Source organism: Chionomys nivalis, chromosome 15 (assembly GCF_950005125.1).
Source record: "Chionomys nivalis chromosome 15, mChiNiv1.1, whole genome shotgun sequence".
Classification (NCBI taxonomy): domain Eukaryota; kingdom Metazoa; phylum Chordata; class Mammalia; order Rodentia; family Cricetidae; genus Chionomys; species Chionomys nivalis.
The window spans coordinates 61003212-61019087 of NC_080100.1; the positions used below are offsets into that span (position 1 = coordinate 61003212).

Here is a 15876-nt window from a genome sequence, read left to right on the forward strand (position 1 = left end):
TATATTTAGGAAGTGGTCTCCTGTGCCAATGTATTCAAGTATACTTCCCACTTTTTCTTCTATGAGGTTCAGTGTGGTTGGTTTTATGTTGAAGTCTTTGATCTATTTGTACTTGAGTTTTGTGCATGGATATAAACTTTTTTATGAGAATTTTACATCTTGGTTTTAAGTAATTTGCTAAGTTAGTTGAGAATGTTTTACCAATATCCACAATATAATATAAACTGCAAATATTCTAAAAGATTACAAGCAAACTATTTACATTATTAATATTTGGATTTTCCTAGAGATTCTGAATTTTTAACTTTAGTCTTGGGCTTTGAAATCTATCTAGTAGATTATTTTTATCTGTCCAGTCGTCAGTGATCACATCCATGTTTGTGTTTTCTGAAGTCTTCAACAAAATGATTCATAGATCCTCTGTACTCAAAGCTAATATCAGGGTTGCCTTTTTTAAAAACATTGCAAGTTTTACCTCAAGTGCTACACCATAAATTTACAAGGAAAATTCTTTATTAAATTATTACTGAGAAGAGTTGATGTTTTAACATAGCAAACAAAAAAATCCTTCATATAAGGCTATAAAACCCATATTATTTACCAAAGAGACCTTTCCTGTCTCCCAGGTAAACACTCACAGTGTGTAGACTTGTGTAAATACATATTTAGGAGTGGCTAAATATGGCAAGGTATTTTTAAAGGCATATTTACAAAGCTGAATACATATACTTGCATTCTGGTCTGTGGAAGCCGTACACACTGCTCTGCTGTCTGCTCAAAATCCCAGCAGGATTGTGGTAGCACCCACTGAATACAGGGACTGGATTTCAAACATTAATTTCTAAGCAAATTGCTAAGGACAGGTCCTTAATTGTTTGAAAAGTGTGAAAAGTTTCAACTAAGAAATATTAGGGTTTTTAATTTTTTTCCAGTGTGACTAGAAGATTGCTGAGAAACTCAGAAATCATCCGTGGAAGTCATGGTGCTTTCTGAGCATCTTTTGTATAAAACAGTATCATTTTAGTTCTGCTCAGATACAGCATTAAAAATGCTTAGTAAAACATCATTAAGACATTAGAGTAAGTGGTAACAACATGTGAGGATATAGGTTGTTACTGCAGCTGTGGCAGGATGCTGCCTATAACAATATGGTGAAGCTGTCTGCCAACCTCATGGACTCTTTGTTTATATTCTTTTCTTCAGAAGTTGTTTTTTCTTTCTTTCTTTCTTTCTTTCTTTCTTTCTTTCTTTCTTTCTTTCTTTCTTTCTTTCTTTCTTTCTTTTTTCTCTAGGAGAAAAAGAATGGGGTAAGTGGAAGGAGGTTGCTGATGCGTAAGAGAGTCCTTGTTGTGTTCCCTTTCATTCCTCTTGTCCCTCGGAATGAAGGAAGATCCAGTCCTGTAGGAGCACCTTTCAGATGGGGAAGATAAGAATCTATTCAAGTTCTAGATCTTTAGGTACACCAGGAGCCTTTGGCTAAGGAATCTAAATGGCCCTTTTATTTCCTTTCTTGTGTTGTATGCCACAATTTCTAAAGCTTCTCAATATTCTGCAATGGGATAATTTTAAAAAAATTATGTTAAGTTATATGGGGACAAAGAGTATTTATTCAGTAGAATGGTTTCTCCATTAAAGCCTCCACAGAGCTGAATCTTTTGAATTTACAAAATGTTCATCGTATGAATTCATATTTTTTCAACAATATGAGCACCACAAATTTTGTTTAAATATTTTAGGTTCTGAAAAATGGACCCATCTTATTAACTTAAAAATCCATTGTGTCAGAGTTATAATGACTCTGGACCGGAGGACTGTCACATGGAAGAGCTGACTCAGTGCTCCTTCATCTCGGCACAGAGCACTCGCGGCAGTGCTGGAGCACTCAAAAACACGCTTTCCCAGCAAAAGACAACCGTCCTCATTTTCTCCCACAGGACTGAGCAGGTAGAGCATTTTTATTGGTTTCTTCCACCCTTGACTTTATTCTGTGGGCTAAGTATCTCATTTCCATGTAAACTTCCACTGGGAACACAAATCGCTGACACCACATCTACTGACAGCAATGCCACAACATAAATTACGCTGAGAAAATGCTGCTTTGGCTGGGTGGGGGCATGACAGAGGGAACTAAGCTAGATAAAAAGCCACTGTGCAGCTGCCCAGCCTGCAACCCTGTCCCGCTGACCACTGATAAAATTTATCACTGGGCCACATATGGGAAGGCAGCTGAAAGAGGAGTCGCCTGTGGTAAAATGTGTAACAGCAAAGCAGCTAATAGAGCCTTGCTACTTCATTGGAAACAATATCTGATGCTTTACTAGGCTGGCCCTAGAGAGAGGAGGGCTCCTGTCCACGTAGCTGAATAGCAGCACTGTGCTTCTTCAGAGCTCCCCATGGCACCCCTTCTGTGAAGTGTCCCTAACCACGGGGGAGACGTGAATGAATCCTAGCACAGAGAGATCCAATCTGAGTCTTCATTCTTAGAACACAAGATCTGATGGTTTATAATGCCAAAGAAATGTTTTTTAATTTATTAGATTTTTTTAAAAATACCAAACCAATTTCCCACTCCCTTCCCTCCTCCCATTCCCTCCACACACCCTCCCACCCCACCCCCATCTAATCCTCAGAGATGGTAAGGCACATTGCCTTGTGGAAGGACCAAGGCCCTCCCTACTATATCTAGGTTGAGCAAGGTATACATTCAAAGAGAGCAGGATCCCAAAAAGCTAGTTCATGCAGTAGGGATAACCAAAGGAAGTTTTTAGAGAACAGTCTTCTACATTTTCAGGTTAATTCTTGTTTTGGCATGATTCTGGTCTGGTTTATCGAAAAATAAAAATGCTTAAGTTGTGCAAATGAAATCTCACTCTCATGACGTGCAAAGTCCTTGTTGTTGGATGAGAGTCATTTATTCTTTCCGGTTTGAAAGAAGTTGGGGAAGTTTACACTTGTGTTCTTTTAAGTCACTGTTTAGAAAGGCTTTTAAATAAAAGCGGTCATTATATTAGAGATTATTATTCATTTTGCTATTTCTGCTACCTGTAACTCATAACCCAAGGTACTTACAGGTGGTCAGTCAGGGTGCAATTGCACATGCTACTCTGAAATAAGCTGCACCTCAGTCCCTGTGTATTGTCCATTTCTATGTGTGCACCGAAGAGGTTACATCTTTTGGAGAGAACACCTTCAGTTGATGTTAGAGGAAGCGTATTATTGAAGGTCACTTCCATGTCCAATACAGAAGCTTGAAACAATATTAGGGAAGTCGAATTTTAACTTTCTGCCATCATCCTCAGTCTCTAGGGAGTTCATAACGGTCTCTTATGTGCCAGTCTATTCTGTATGACACATTGATATCACCCTGTCTCAAAGTTACTTCTATATGGTGCCATGTTTATCCCTTATGCTACAGTTTAGTGTTTTCTACTCATAACTTGATGAGTTATGAGTCATTTGACTTTCTAAATATACCTTGTTCATAAAGAAAATTATTAAAGTACCTAATTCATTAGAGCAGGTAAATCTTCTAAAATACCATTGTTTATTCAATGCCTAGAGTGTACTAGCTATTATTTAGGGAGTTGAATAAGTTAACTAATATGACCTTAAAATTTTTTTGAACTGGATCTTAGTTTACAAAGATGAAGTTTAAGGTTTACATTATCTTTTCTGTAATATAATATTATAAAAAGTATATATGAAGATGGCAATTATTTTCCAAGATTTCAAACTCATGGAAAGCACAAAAATACCTCTGATTTTGACCTTCAGAGACAATGAAACGAAATGAATGTGGTGTGGAGCTATGGAATGCATGTATCCTTTCATGATCAACAAAGGGGTGTTCAAAACTCATTTAACCCTTGGGATCCCAGTGGCTTCAGTTGTAAACACAGTGAAGGAAAAGTGGTAAATCAGCTTATCTTTATGGGCTCTTTAAACATTTTAAAATTCTTCTTATAAAAGGACAAAAAAAATCACATTTGTGTTAAGACACAGAGCCAAGTCACCAAAGTCCCCTTCAGCCTCTGGCATTGATTTTGCTACTGTAGTCAAGAGTACAATGCAATTGAAAAATAGTTTCTTTATATAAATTGACAAAGCAACCCAGGGAAGAAAAAGAAAAATAGGTAATGAATCTGCAGAGAATGCCCATTATGATCAAGTCAGCATCAGCTGACTCTGGAGCCATGATCAATGCGCTCACCCAGTGTCTTTGAGAGGCCCTGCTTTGAAAATGGAAGATGAAACTGATGATGGAACACTTAGCTGCTGTGAGCCAAAAAGGATTATTAATCGTCTATAAGGGGTGAATAATGTAGACTTTGGGGTACCTTCTTTTTGATTGCATGGGTCATTTTTAGAAAAACAGAGTCTTCATGCCAACTTTTATTATAAGAAGTAAAACCAATTTATGATCTTGAAAGAAAAGGTCTGATGGACAAGATTGATGGTTATTGCTGAAAAGGTTGCCAGGGGATTGCCCCTTCACTAACAGCAAAGGCAAATGCAGTTCAGGTGGCAGGGGAGCTGACTGCCCAGCCTGTGTGTCTGAAGCTTACATCCGAACACTTTCCTTCATCCCACATTCTCATGTTCATGCTCTTACATTCCTCAGTAGCTTGTCTACAAATTTAGGGTTCTAATCTTTACAGCCAGAAGAGAGCATGTCAGAGAACAGGATGGGCATGTGAGTTCAGGTGGTCACTCTCGCTGAACCCTTAAGAAATACATTAGCAGGGACTGGTAGTGCTATGTCGTACAAGGTAGCAGCCCACTGGGTCGCTACAGTGGGGTTGAGCCAAGGGATTTAAGTAAAGATATCATTTGATCACACAAAGATACTAACAAATCATTTTCATTTAATAGAAGGTAGTTTAAGGCAAATAGAAGGGAGGACAGAAATAATAAACAATGAGAAAATTACTAAAAAAGAAAAAACTCCCTAGCTTAGAAGTATTACTAGAAAAATACTCAGACACAATTTTTTTGCTCAGTTTATTATTATGAGCATTGTAGTAATATAATCTATTACTTTAATTCCCTCACTTAAGAATATTCTAGTAATAAAACATTTTGGAAATAAAAATGAGGAAAAACGTGTTCATCACCTACATCTCCCGCCCCCACATTTTTAATATACTCAGATTTTGACCCTTTATCACCCGGAGGTTTGTTCTTATTGAGAAACTTGAATCATCTGATGTAAGTACAGAGTGTCAGCCCACAGGAGCACTCACTTTAGCTGTCTGCTTCTCCTTTAATTTGGGAAAGATAACCTTTGAAAATCAGATATCCAATACTAAAATAACGCTTGCAGTCAAGGAGAAGTCTCTTGATGGTGGTGGAGAATGATCATCTCTTTCCGAGGGGGCAGGACAGACTTCCCACTCAGGAGAACAGGAAGGTTTGGAGAGATGCTCTTGAGCAGTCTCTGGGTGTCCCAGGGACAAACAATGTAATCTCCTTTCCGCATGGTCGACATAACATATCAGAGTACTGGAAACAAACAATCTGTTGCTATTCCTCCACAAAATGAAAATGATTTAAATGATGATAACTCCATGATTCCATTGTGATTAATTTTTATTTAGAACAAGGGTACCCACACAGCATGGATTTAAATAAGTAACATTTCTCTGGTTAGTTGACTTACCATTTCAATGGCTTTTATTTTGACCATTTTAGTTTTCAGCCGTTCATCTGAAAAGGTTCATTACTCTGGTTTTGTAAAAGAATATTTTCCCAATAAACCCTTTACCTTACTACTCACTTCCTTTCCTTTTCTGTTGAACTAAGTCACATAAGGAGACAGGTTTTAAACATTAAATATTTTGAAGAGAATTATTAAAGGAAACACAAGGCAGTTTTTTCTTAGTTTCACAAGTAGTCTCACACTTAAAGCTTTCCATCGCTTTTCATTTCCATTTGTCAAGGTTTTTTTTGTCTTGTCCCTCTAATAGGGAGTATGAAGCTTGGTTATTTTTGCATGCTCTATAATTTAAGCAAACCATATTACAACTGTAAAGATACAATGTAGATATCATCCTAGAGTGTGGTATATGTATGTGTGTGTGCATATACATGAAAATGTACATGTATAGAAATATTGTAATCATAAATTTGCATATGTGAGTATGTATTACATATAATGATGCTATACATTTTATGTTTATATATGTATATATATTTCATTAATGGGATATTAGGCCTTCACAATGCTATGGAATTTCTCAGTATAACACTATGTATCTTCAGCTATATATATGCATATTATATACTACACATATACATATATACACACACATATATAGTCCCAATCATTTATAAATTTTTATTTGTACATCAACTCTCTATATATGTACATATATATACACACAGAGAGATATTGATTTTTATTAATCTTTGGAAATCTGGTAAGAAAATAAAATCTGAAAAGATATAAACTATAGTTTATATTGTAAGTCAATGATAACCAGGCTACAATATGTAGAATCATAGAGGTTAGGTATAGACTAAAGGACTGTGGAAGCCGAGCAGATAGATTTCCCTAGGAAAGGGAAATAGAGTAGATTGCTATGAGTAGAGATGGAGGGGTCAGAATTGGAGGAATAATTGGGGTGAGGAAGGGAAGAGGAGGACAAAGGAGGAAATACGAGTAGAGACAGCTAAAATTAAAAGCCATTCAAAGCATAATAAGAAAACCTAATGCAGTAGAAACTTTCTAATATATGTGAAAGTGATCTAAATGAAATTTCCAAATAATTTGGGAGACAGAGCCCCATACTAGCCATCTCACATCATTAAGAGAAGCTTCTTGTATTGAAACTGGGTAACATCCAACTGAGCTGTTGGTCAAAGAAATCCCATCAGAACCTCAAACAACACAGACTCTTACCAGGAATCTCAGACTTGATATCCCAGGAACCTAGGACAAAACAAAAAGCTACTGTTCTAAAACAACAGCAACAAGAACAAAATTCCTCCAAAACATAGGAATAATGACATTCTCTAGACTCATATATTAGTATCTTGCTCAGCCATCATTGGAGAAGCTTCCTCCTGTATCAGATGGAACAAATACAGATACCCATAGCCAGACATTATGAAGAGAATGAGAGACCTTGGAACACTTAGGCCTAACTGGGATGTCTCCATCAAATTCTTCCCTTTGGGTTTGTGGAAACCCAGCAAAAGAGGGGATGGAGAGAATGTAAATGCCAGAGGGAATGGAGGCATCAATGAAACAAGACCCTCTAAAGCAACAAGACCAACCTTACATAGGAACCCATAAAGACTGAGGCATCTTCACAGGGTCTTACTGCACAGGGTCCTAGGGCTAAAAGGAAAAGTGGACACATGCATTTTCCCCAATCTGGAAACAATATACAATAGCTAACTACTTGTTAATGAAAGTTTAGTTTCTCCATGGAAGTCTGTCTAACTGGAGAAACAATCTATTCTTAAGGGAAGACAGCATGCCAAGTAGTAGATGGCAGACAGAAAATGAACTCCTCAGTGGCTTTGGAGGTTCCTTGTTTTATAATGCCATGTCTGAGCTTTTCCTTTTTTAAAAAAGATCATATTTTTTATTTTATTTTTATTAATATATATTCTCTTAATCTCTCCCTTTATCCTACAGGTCCTTTGCATGTGTATGTTATAGCTTTCAGCTTAGTGTTCTTATGGGACTTGTGAATGTGGAAACAATTGGATATTTGTGTCTATATCTGGTTCTTGGTCTATTTTCCTTCTGTTTGATTGTCTTGTTCTAGTCTGATGTGTTTGATTTTGACTTGTATGATTATAATTTATTTTATTGTTATTTCTTAGAAGCCTGTTTGTTTTCTAAAGAGAGACAGAGAGGGTGTGAATCTGGATGGAAGGAGGGGAGTCAAGGAAAGGAAAACTATAATCAAGTTATGGTGTGAGAGAAAAATATTTTCAGTAGAAGGAAAATAATACATATACATTTTATTTATTCATCTCTCATATATTGCATCCCAACTGTAACATCCACTCTTCCAAACTCCTCTCCACCCCACCTCCTCAGATCCACTCATCTTCTGTTTCCCTTCAGAAAAGAACAAGCTTCCCAGGGATATCCACCAACCATGGCTTTACAAGTTATAAGACTAGCCACAAACCCTCATATCAAGGCTGGAAAAGGCAACCAGGTGGAAATAAAAGAGTCCTAAGAGTAGGCAGAAGAGTTAGAGACACCCTTCACTCCCATTGTTAGGAGTCTCATAGGAACACCAAACCTCACAGTCAAAACATAGTTGTAGATGACCTAGCTCAGACCCATACAGGTTCCATGATTGTCACTTCAGTCTCGGTGAGCCCCTATGAACCCTGCTTCGTTGATTCTGTGGGCCATATTCTTGTGGCGTCCTCTATCTCTCTGGCTCCTGTAGTCCTTCCTCCCATTCTGTGGGGTTTCTTGAGCTCCACCTAATACTTGACTTTGGGTGTCAGCATTTGATCCCATCAGTTGCTGGATGATGCCTCTCTGGGAACAATTGGGCTAGGTTCCAGCCTATCACCACCCATGATTTCAACCTGTATTACAGAGTAATAGTAATAAAAACTACATGGTATTGATATAAAAACAGATTAGCTGATTAGTGGAATTGAATTGCAGACCCAGACATAAACCCTTTTAGACAAAGAAGCCATAAATGGAATAAGAAAATTATCTTCAATAAATGGTGCCATTCTAACAATGTCAACATGTAGAAGAATGAGATTATATCTGTATCTATTATCCTGCACAAAGCTCAAATCCAAGTGAATCCAGACCTCAACATAAAACCTGACACACTGAACCTGTTAGAAGAGAAAGTAGGGAATAGCCTTGAACCCATTGGCACAGGAGACAACTTCCTGAACAGAACACTGTTACTGTAGACACTAAAGTCGAAAATTAATAAATGGGATCTCATAAAACTGAAAGGCTTCTGTAAGGCAAAGGACACTGTCAATAGGACAAAGCAGCAGTCTACAGAATTAAAAAAGATTTTCAGCAGCTCCACATCTGACAGTGGTGAGTATACAAAATATATAAAGAACTCAAGAAACTAGACACCAACAAAGCAAATAATCCAATTAAAAATGGGATACAGATTTATGATATGTCAATGAAATCCAATATACTACATTCCATATAATTCAGAAAGTGAATTTTCAGCACAATGCAACTCAAGAGTTCTTTCAGTTAGTTACATCTAACATGAAAGGACATTGGCTTGTATCACATCTTTCTTGCTTTTTTTATGCTGCCCAAATAAGGATTCTTAGTCACAGAATTTGCTCACCATTTCTTGGCTATCCACACATTTTGATTCCTCAGTGACTTGTACTTGAGAATATTATTATGTAGAGAGCACCCATGTACAACACAGGTGATTATTTCCTACTATGTAGAGAGCACCCATGTACATCCCAGACAATTACTACTATGTAGAGAGTTACTCCAAGTTCTCATTGTTCTTACATCCTTTGAGTCGCAGATTGCTGGAGGGGGTTTCTCCACTTACCACTTCATATCACACACCTATTTTATTTTTGTAATTACATTTTATTATCATGTAGAATGAGAATGTACATATGGAGGGGTATGGTCAGAGGAAAGCTTTCAAGAGTTGGTCTCTCTTTCTACCTTTGGGTTCTGAGATTTGAACTGAGATCAGCAGGTTTGAATAGTAGAGCCATTGCCTTCTAAGCCACCTCACCATGCCCTATTTTAGAATTTTATATTTCTCACTAAAATCTAAATGTACTGTTAAGTGGAGAAGCAGAACAAAATCTCTGGATTGTGAAATATATGTACATGTGTAAATGCTATGAATCGTAAAACCTATATCAAAATTAATATTAACATTCCTATAACATAATTTAAGGGAAATGTCACTCAAACTGTATGTACATATATGAATTTTAAGTGTAGACGTGCAAGTTTATTCAAACATTTTACATTCCATTATGCAGTTTTGCAAAACTTTAAATGACTAGAGCCTTCACGGTCTTAATTTTCTATTATGATTCTATTACTCTTTAGAAGTTAGAAGTGTGTTTTGTATATTTTTGTAATTTAAAATTTTTACATACTGGCATATACCAAATGTGTGAATATTGATAACAAAATGTCTAGACTTTACAAACAATCAGTAAGTTCCATGGGGTTGAGTAAAAGCTTATACTATACTTGCAGCCTGGGAAGCAGTGCTTCAGTTGTTCAGAAATAAGCTTTAAGGCTCCGAGCCTGACCGTAAGTCATGGCTTCCTTGACAGGGGTGAACATCAGTGAGCTGTAGGTCTCTCAAAGCTGATAGCCCCAATTTGGGGGTAACAATAGCAAGGCTTTGCGAGGACGTTGAGAAGAGATACAGTACAGCAATCCCTGGGCCTGTTACATGACGTGAAGACTGTTTCAGTAAATACGGGCTGTGTCATTACCATTACTGAAAATTAGAGAAAAGAATTCCACCTAAAACATTAACTCCTTAAATAGACTCAGTCTTCCTAGCTAAATTTGAGAAGAGCTGAGATAAGAGGTCATGATGTACAACTCTCTGTGAATTCTCAATTCTTACCAGCAACAGATTGGGAAAAACATGTTGAAAAAGTCAGATTTTGAGGCTGTATGTAAATTTCTGAAAAAGCGATGGTGATAAAAGCTTCCTTCTTCCTAGGATAACATGCACAAAAACATTCTGCGACTCAGGATAGCAAGGCAGGCGTGTCTGTTAGCTAAGCAGCTCCGTGTGACACGCTGTCCTTGCTCTCTAAAGTAGGCCTCATCTCACTTCTAATGTGTGAAAGGGGAGATTATTCAACACCGTGGTAGACACAGTTTTGTTCTCAAGAACACTGCGATATCATTAATCTTCTGGCATGCCTGCACAGACGGGTTATGTGAATGCTAGTCTTTTGCAAGGCTATAAATAAAGTTTAGAGAGAGAAAGAGACAGAAAGAAAAGATGTTTTCCTGGAGTTTCTATTACCACAGTGCAGTCCACATTAAGGGAGCAATAACTTACCAGTAATAACATTTTAAAATCCTCTTTATGGGTTTTCAACATCTGACTAGGAAAAAAAAAAACCTGCCTAAAAATAGAATCTGATCTTAAAGCATGGTTTTCTCAAACTGTGTCATCCTAAGCAGGTCTTCATGCGATGACCAAACATGACTGTTCAGTTGCTTTCCAGAAGAGCCAAACTTTATCATCTATTTTTCATCTATTTCAGAGTTACCACCCCAAACACATGTGATCTCTGTGCATTCTTGTGTGGACTCATGGATGTGTATATGTGTGGGAAGTAATTTAGCATAGGTGGGAAAACTTCTGACCTGGATATCACAATTAATTTCTCCCTCTTGTAATATCAGGAATTTCTGTTCGATAGGTGAAGTGACCTAAGTTTCATAGTTATCCATGTTTGAAAATATTCTTATAAATAACATGTGCAGGCAAAATGCTGTTAGAACATGCTTATGGGATATTACTTTACAGAATAGATTTAATATTCTCATTTGGTTGGCATAGCAAACAGCTTTCTCTTTGGTTACAGTGAAGCCTTCTGTCCCAATGGTACAGCAGCAGGACAAATCCTACCAGCGTTGCAGAAAGATCCAACCCCTCAAAATTAGTGTTATTGTTGTCTAGGGTCATTTTGATTCAAACAAATAGAACTCCAAATGAAGATAAATGAAAATTTAAAATTCCAATTAGCATAGGCTCTAATTCTATGTTGCTATAGAACCTTGGCAAGTTCTTTTTTCCAGAATATTTAGAACTCAGAATTCGGATGAGTTTATGTTCTTGGAGTGGAAGGCACTGCAAGCCGAGACTCCCGCTGTCGTGTCTGAGGAGCAGGTCTTGCTAAATGAGAAGCACATTTCCAACAGGTTTTCTGGTTGAAAACATCTTTAGTTTGGGGCAATTTGCCGAAAGAATCACTTCACATTCTTTACCATACTCAGTGGGGCCTTGTGATGTTATTTCTTCACTGGCTTTTGAGTGTGGTTCCAGGCTCACACTGTCCACATGTGGGAACTTATTACATATAATAACAGATTAGGATAGAACAGCCAATTTGAATGTTCACCTAAGAAGCATACAAGTGGTGTTTCCTTGAAATTTGCCCAGAAATCTGAAGAGTAGGCTTGGTTCTTCTCATCAGTGCAGAAAGCAGACCCTCAAGAATCTATGGAGAACAACTCTTGACCTCCGTTAGTTACAAGAGAGCAATTAGATGCTGGAAAAGCTCATTGCAAGTGTCAGTTTAGGAAGCATAATGTGACATTAGTTTATGGATTAAAACACAAAGCAAAAGAAAACTTTAAAAAATATAGTAGCAAAAAATATAGTAGCTAACACAGATGAAACTTTGTAGACAGTTAGAATATTTATCTCTTTTAGTACTTAAAACATTTTCATGAAATATATAATACCTTCCCTGTGGCAAGGAAGGCAATATATTGTTTAGGCAAGGTAGGCACTTTTTTTGTTACCTAATGTTTACAAAATGTACAGCCTGATTCTAAGTGTGCTTAACCGGGACCAACAGGGTTGACTCCAAATCAGATGCTGTTTAAAGCAAACTTTGCTTGTTTGGTTCTTTTCTTCCTTGTGAGTGACTTCCTGCTCCCTTTGGTTCCCTGCTCTAATGATGGCCTCATTTTCCTGGGTCTTCTTGTGCCACATCCTTGTCCACACACAGTGAAAATGACCCTCCCTGTTTTTATTTATGTGGTTGGTCCTAATATTTTTGTAAGTGGATACACTAAAACGATTTTGTCACTGTAATCTTTAAAGCAACATGGAGTTAGAGATTGTTGTATAAGAAATTGTGTCTTTTCAGAAAAGAACTTCAGGCTTGGGGAAACAGTATCTTACCATTAAATATTTTTAAACATACTATTCTTTAAATGCTTAAATGAACCTCAGGAACATATTTAAGTCATAAGAGTTCCTAGTGTGATATGCTCATTTTCTCGGCCACTAAACATTCTTCACCAGTCAGACTGAGGCATAAGTTTGGAGAGTGGGGATAGCATATTCTATCAAATATGTAAACATATGGATTATCTGTAATGCCTCCTTGTATTCAATTCATAAAAGAAAATTGAGTCCAGCTACATATTTAAAAAAACTGCTCAGACTGTACAGAGACAGCACTGTGGCCTTCAGGATATTGTTACTTTAATCACTTTAAAAAGAAGTCACTATCTTGCCTATTGGTTAAATTAAACAATTCGTTTGTTAAAGATAATCTGAGAAAGAACAGAACAAATAAATTCAACATGGAAGTTGAATAAATGATCACTGGCTTTATTTTTTTAAATGGGTGCTTAGATCTCTATTGTATGTATTTCATAAGAATTTTTTCCACACTGAAGAATGTCTCTGGACTCTTTGCAGCTGTTGTAACATAGTCTTACCCTATTTGAGGCGATCTGTGGGAAGGGAAGGAGACGAATTGTGACACTGTCCCTTATCAAAGGACCACACAGTTGTTCGCCACTTTGACTCCATGATGGATTGTTATCTTGGGCTTTGACTGATGGATGGCTAAAAGTTTAGAGAAAAACAGTGCAGACACCCAGTAGCTCCGTGTTATTGACACTTACATGATAGTGTGGGGTCAATCAATCTTTCTCTATTGCTTTTACCTTCAGTTTTGTTTTCTGTTCATCATTTTCCCAACCTCTTCAGATTGACAGGCCAAAAAAAAAAAAAAAAAAAAAAGAAAAAGAAAAAGTTGAGAAGGGGAGAAAAGCAAGTCACTGGGCAGCACTGATACCAAAGGATTCAGTTGCTGTGAATGTGAATGCTAAAGACAGACACTCACACACAAATGCCCATTGTCTGGGGAACATATGAGCATGCATTTTTGTTTTCAATTTTAGCCCAGTAAATGGTAGCAGAAAAACACCTGAATTTTATTATCAAAAGTCAGATAACATTTATGTTAGGAAACATGTGGTTCTTAAAGTATTTTTTTCTCTGTTTGAGAAGCAGACCATTAGTAGATTACACATATGGGACCATCCCACATTAAACTTTTCCCTGTGTATTCGCTTTAGTGCCATTTATTATTTAGTTTGTAGGTTATTTACATTAACACACTCATTTTGGTGTCTAAATATGCTGAGGTCTTACCTGATTGTTAGAGATTGGCAAGTTAATAAAAAGTCTGGGAGGTGCTGATATCCACACAGGCTTCTGCCATGACTGAAACTCTCACTGTGGAAAGCACAGAGAGCCAGTCCCCGTGCTTCCTGTGCTGAGACACAAGAGTCCGAATCATAACAGTGAATTCATTTTAGCATTTGCAAATATTTTTGTCAGTTTTTCTCAGATGTAACTAATATAAAATTTGTTAGATTTAAACATGCAATTTGAGCAACTGATAGTAGTGTACACTTAAATTACTAATACTATTGCTAATATCAGGACACTACACATTACCATTACCACCTCACAATTTTCTTTTAGTCTGTTGTAATATTTATTTAATGCATACCACAGCCACTAACATCACTCAGAAGTGTGGGTAACCTCCCACACTTATATATTATCCCTGTGCAGAGGTTATGTGAATCTTCTCTGTACTGTTTCCATAGTAGCATGATAATTATTGAAGTGAACTATACAGTTTTCAGAAGTAAGGTATGACTGTGTGTTAGTTTATAAAATTTTTTAAAGAATTCTTTTTTAATGTCCTAAGATTGCATTGTTTGTTTTGTTTTTGTGGCAACACTTCACTTTATATTTCAGGTTGATCTGGAACTCAGCATGCAGCCCAGACTGGTCTCAAACTCCTGGCAGTTTTCTCGTCTCCACTTTCTGTGGGATCATAGGCATGATACTTATTTCCATGATGCCTGAAGACCCTTTAAGTGTTAATATTATTGTCATTGTAGACAATTACACACCCTTCTTGTTGTTGGATATCATCAGTATGTACACACTATGAATAATTCTAACTTTGATGCTATACTATTTCAACTCTAGATTGACTTTGGTTTTCAAACTATGAATAGGTACAAAAACAGAAAGATAAAATACATGTACATGTCCAAGTATATAGACGTGTTGTAAATGCTATGCCGTACTCATAACTTCACATGTGATTATGCCAGTTGATGTTAGTCACCTATAACTTATAATTTTAAAGATATTTGCTATTATAATAATAAAAAATTATTAAATCATCAATATTAAAGAATAAAGCACAGATATTTTGTTAATGTTTTTGGTCTCTTATCATTTGAAGCTATGATTTCCAGCATAGTTTCACAACAAAAATCCTCAAGTTCCTTTTTTAAAGAGTGGAGCAGAGTGGAAAGGATTTTGAATCTCAATGAGCCATTCTTGTTTTGCCTTTACCTACGTACCTTCTATATACCTAAGCCATATGTTCCAAAGAATTCCTAGAAACATCCATTCTCTCTGGCAAGTTTAAGTAAAAAATGTCACCTTCATTACCTTTCCTAGTTGTTTAGAAAGGAGTGAAATTTAATTTCAGTACTTTTATTTATATGTTCCAGAAATGCTTGCTTCTGAACTTCAAATTCTAAACTCAAGGTTTCCTAATGATTCGAGAGAAGTAAGAAGCTCAAAGTGCTTAAGAACACCAGAGAGGACGATCCCGCTGCTGTTGGATAGAGTTTTACGTTGACGATATTGGATAAATATCTGAACTTCTGAACATATTTGAACCCACACTATGAATCATGCACAGGTTTGTCAGCCCAGTTAGATCCTGACACCTTTTCTTTTATTCACATGCCTTCTCTAAATCTTTTTGTGTTTTAGGCAGATCTGAGCTCAGTGGCACGCACTGTAATGAGTTCAGCATTGC

General features: G+C 36.8%; 1 non-coding gene across 1 annotated transcript; it reads right to left on the reverse strand.

The window, feature by feature from the left end:
• Positions 1 to 14555: 14555 nt before the first annotated feature.
• On the reverse strand, positions 14556 to 14662 carry LOC130887700 (U6 spliceosomal RNA). Its single transcript, XR_009058394.1, has one exon. It is a non-coding gene; the product is annotated as a U6 spliceosomal RNA (small nuclear RNA).
• Positions 14663 to 15876: the final 1214 nt, after the last annotated feature.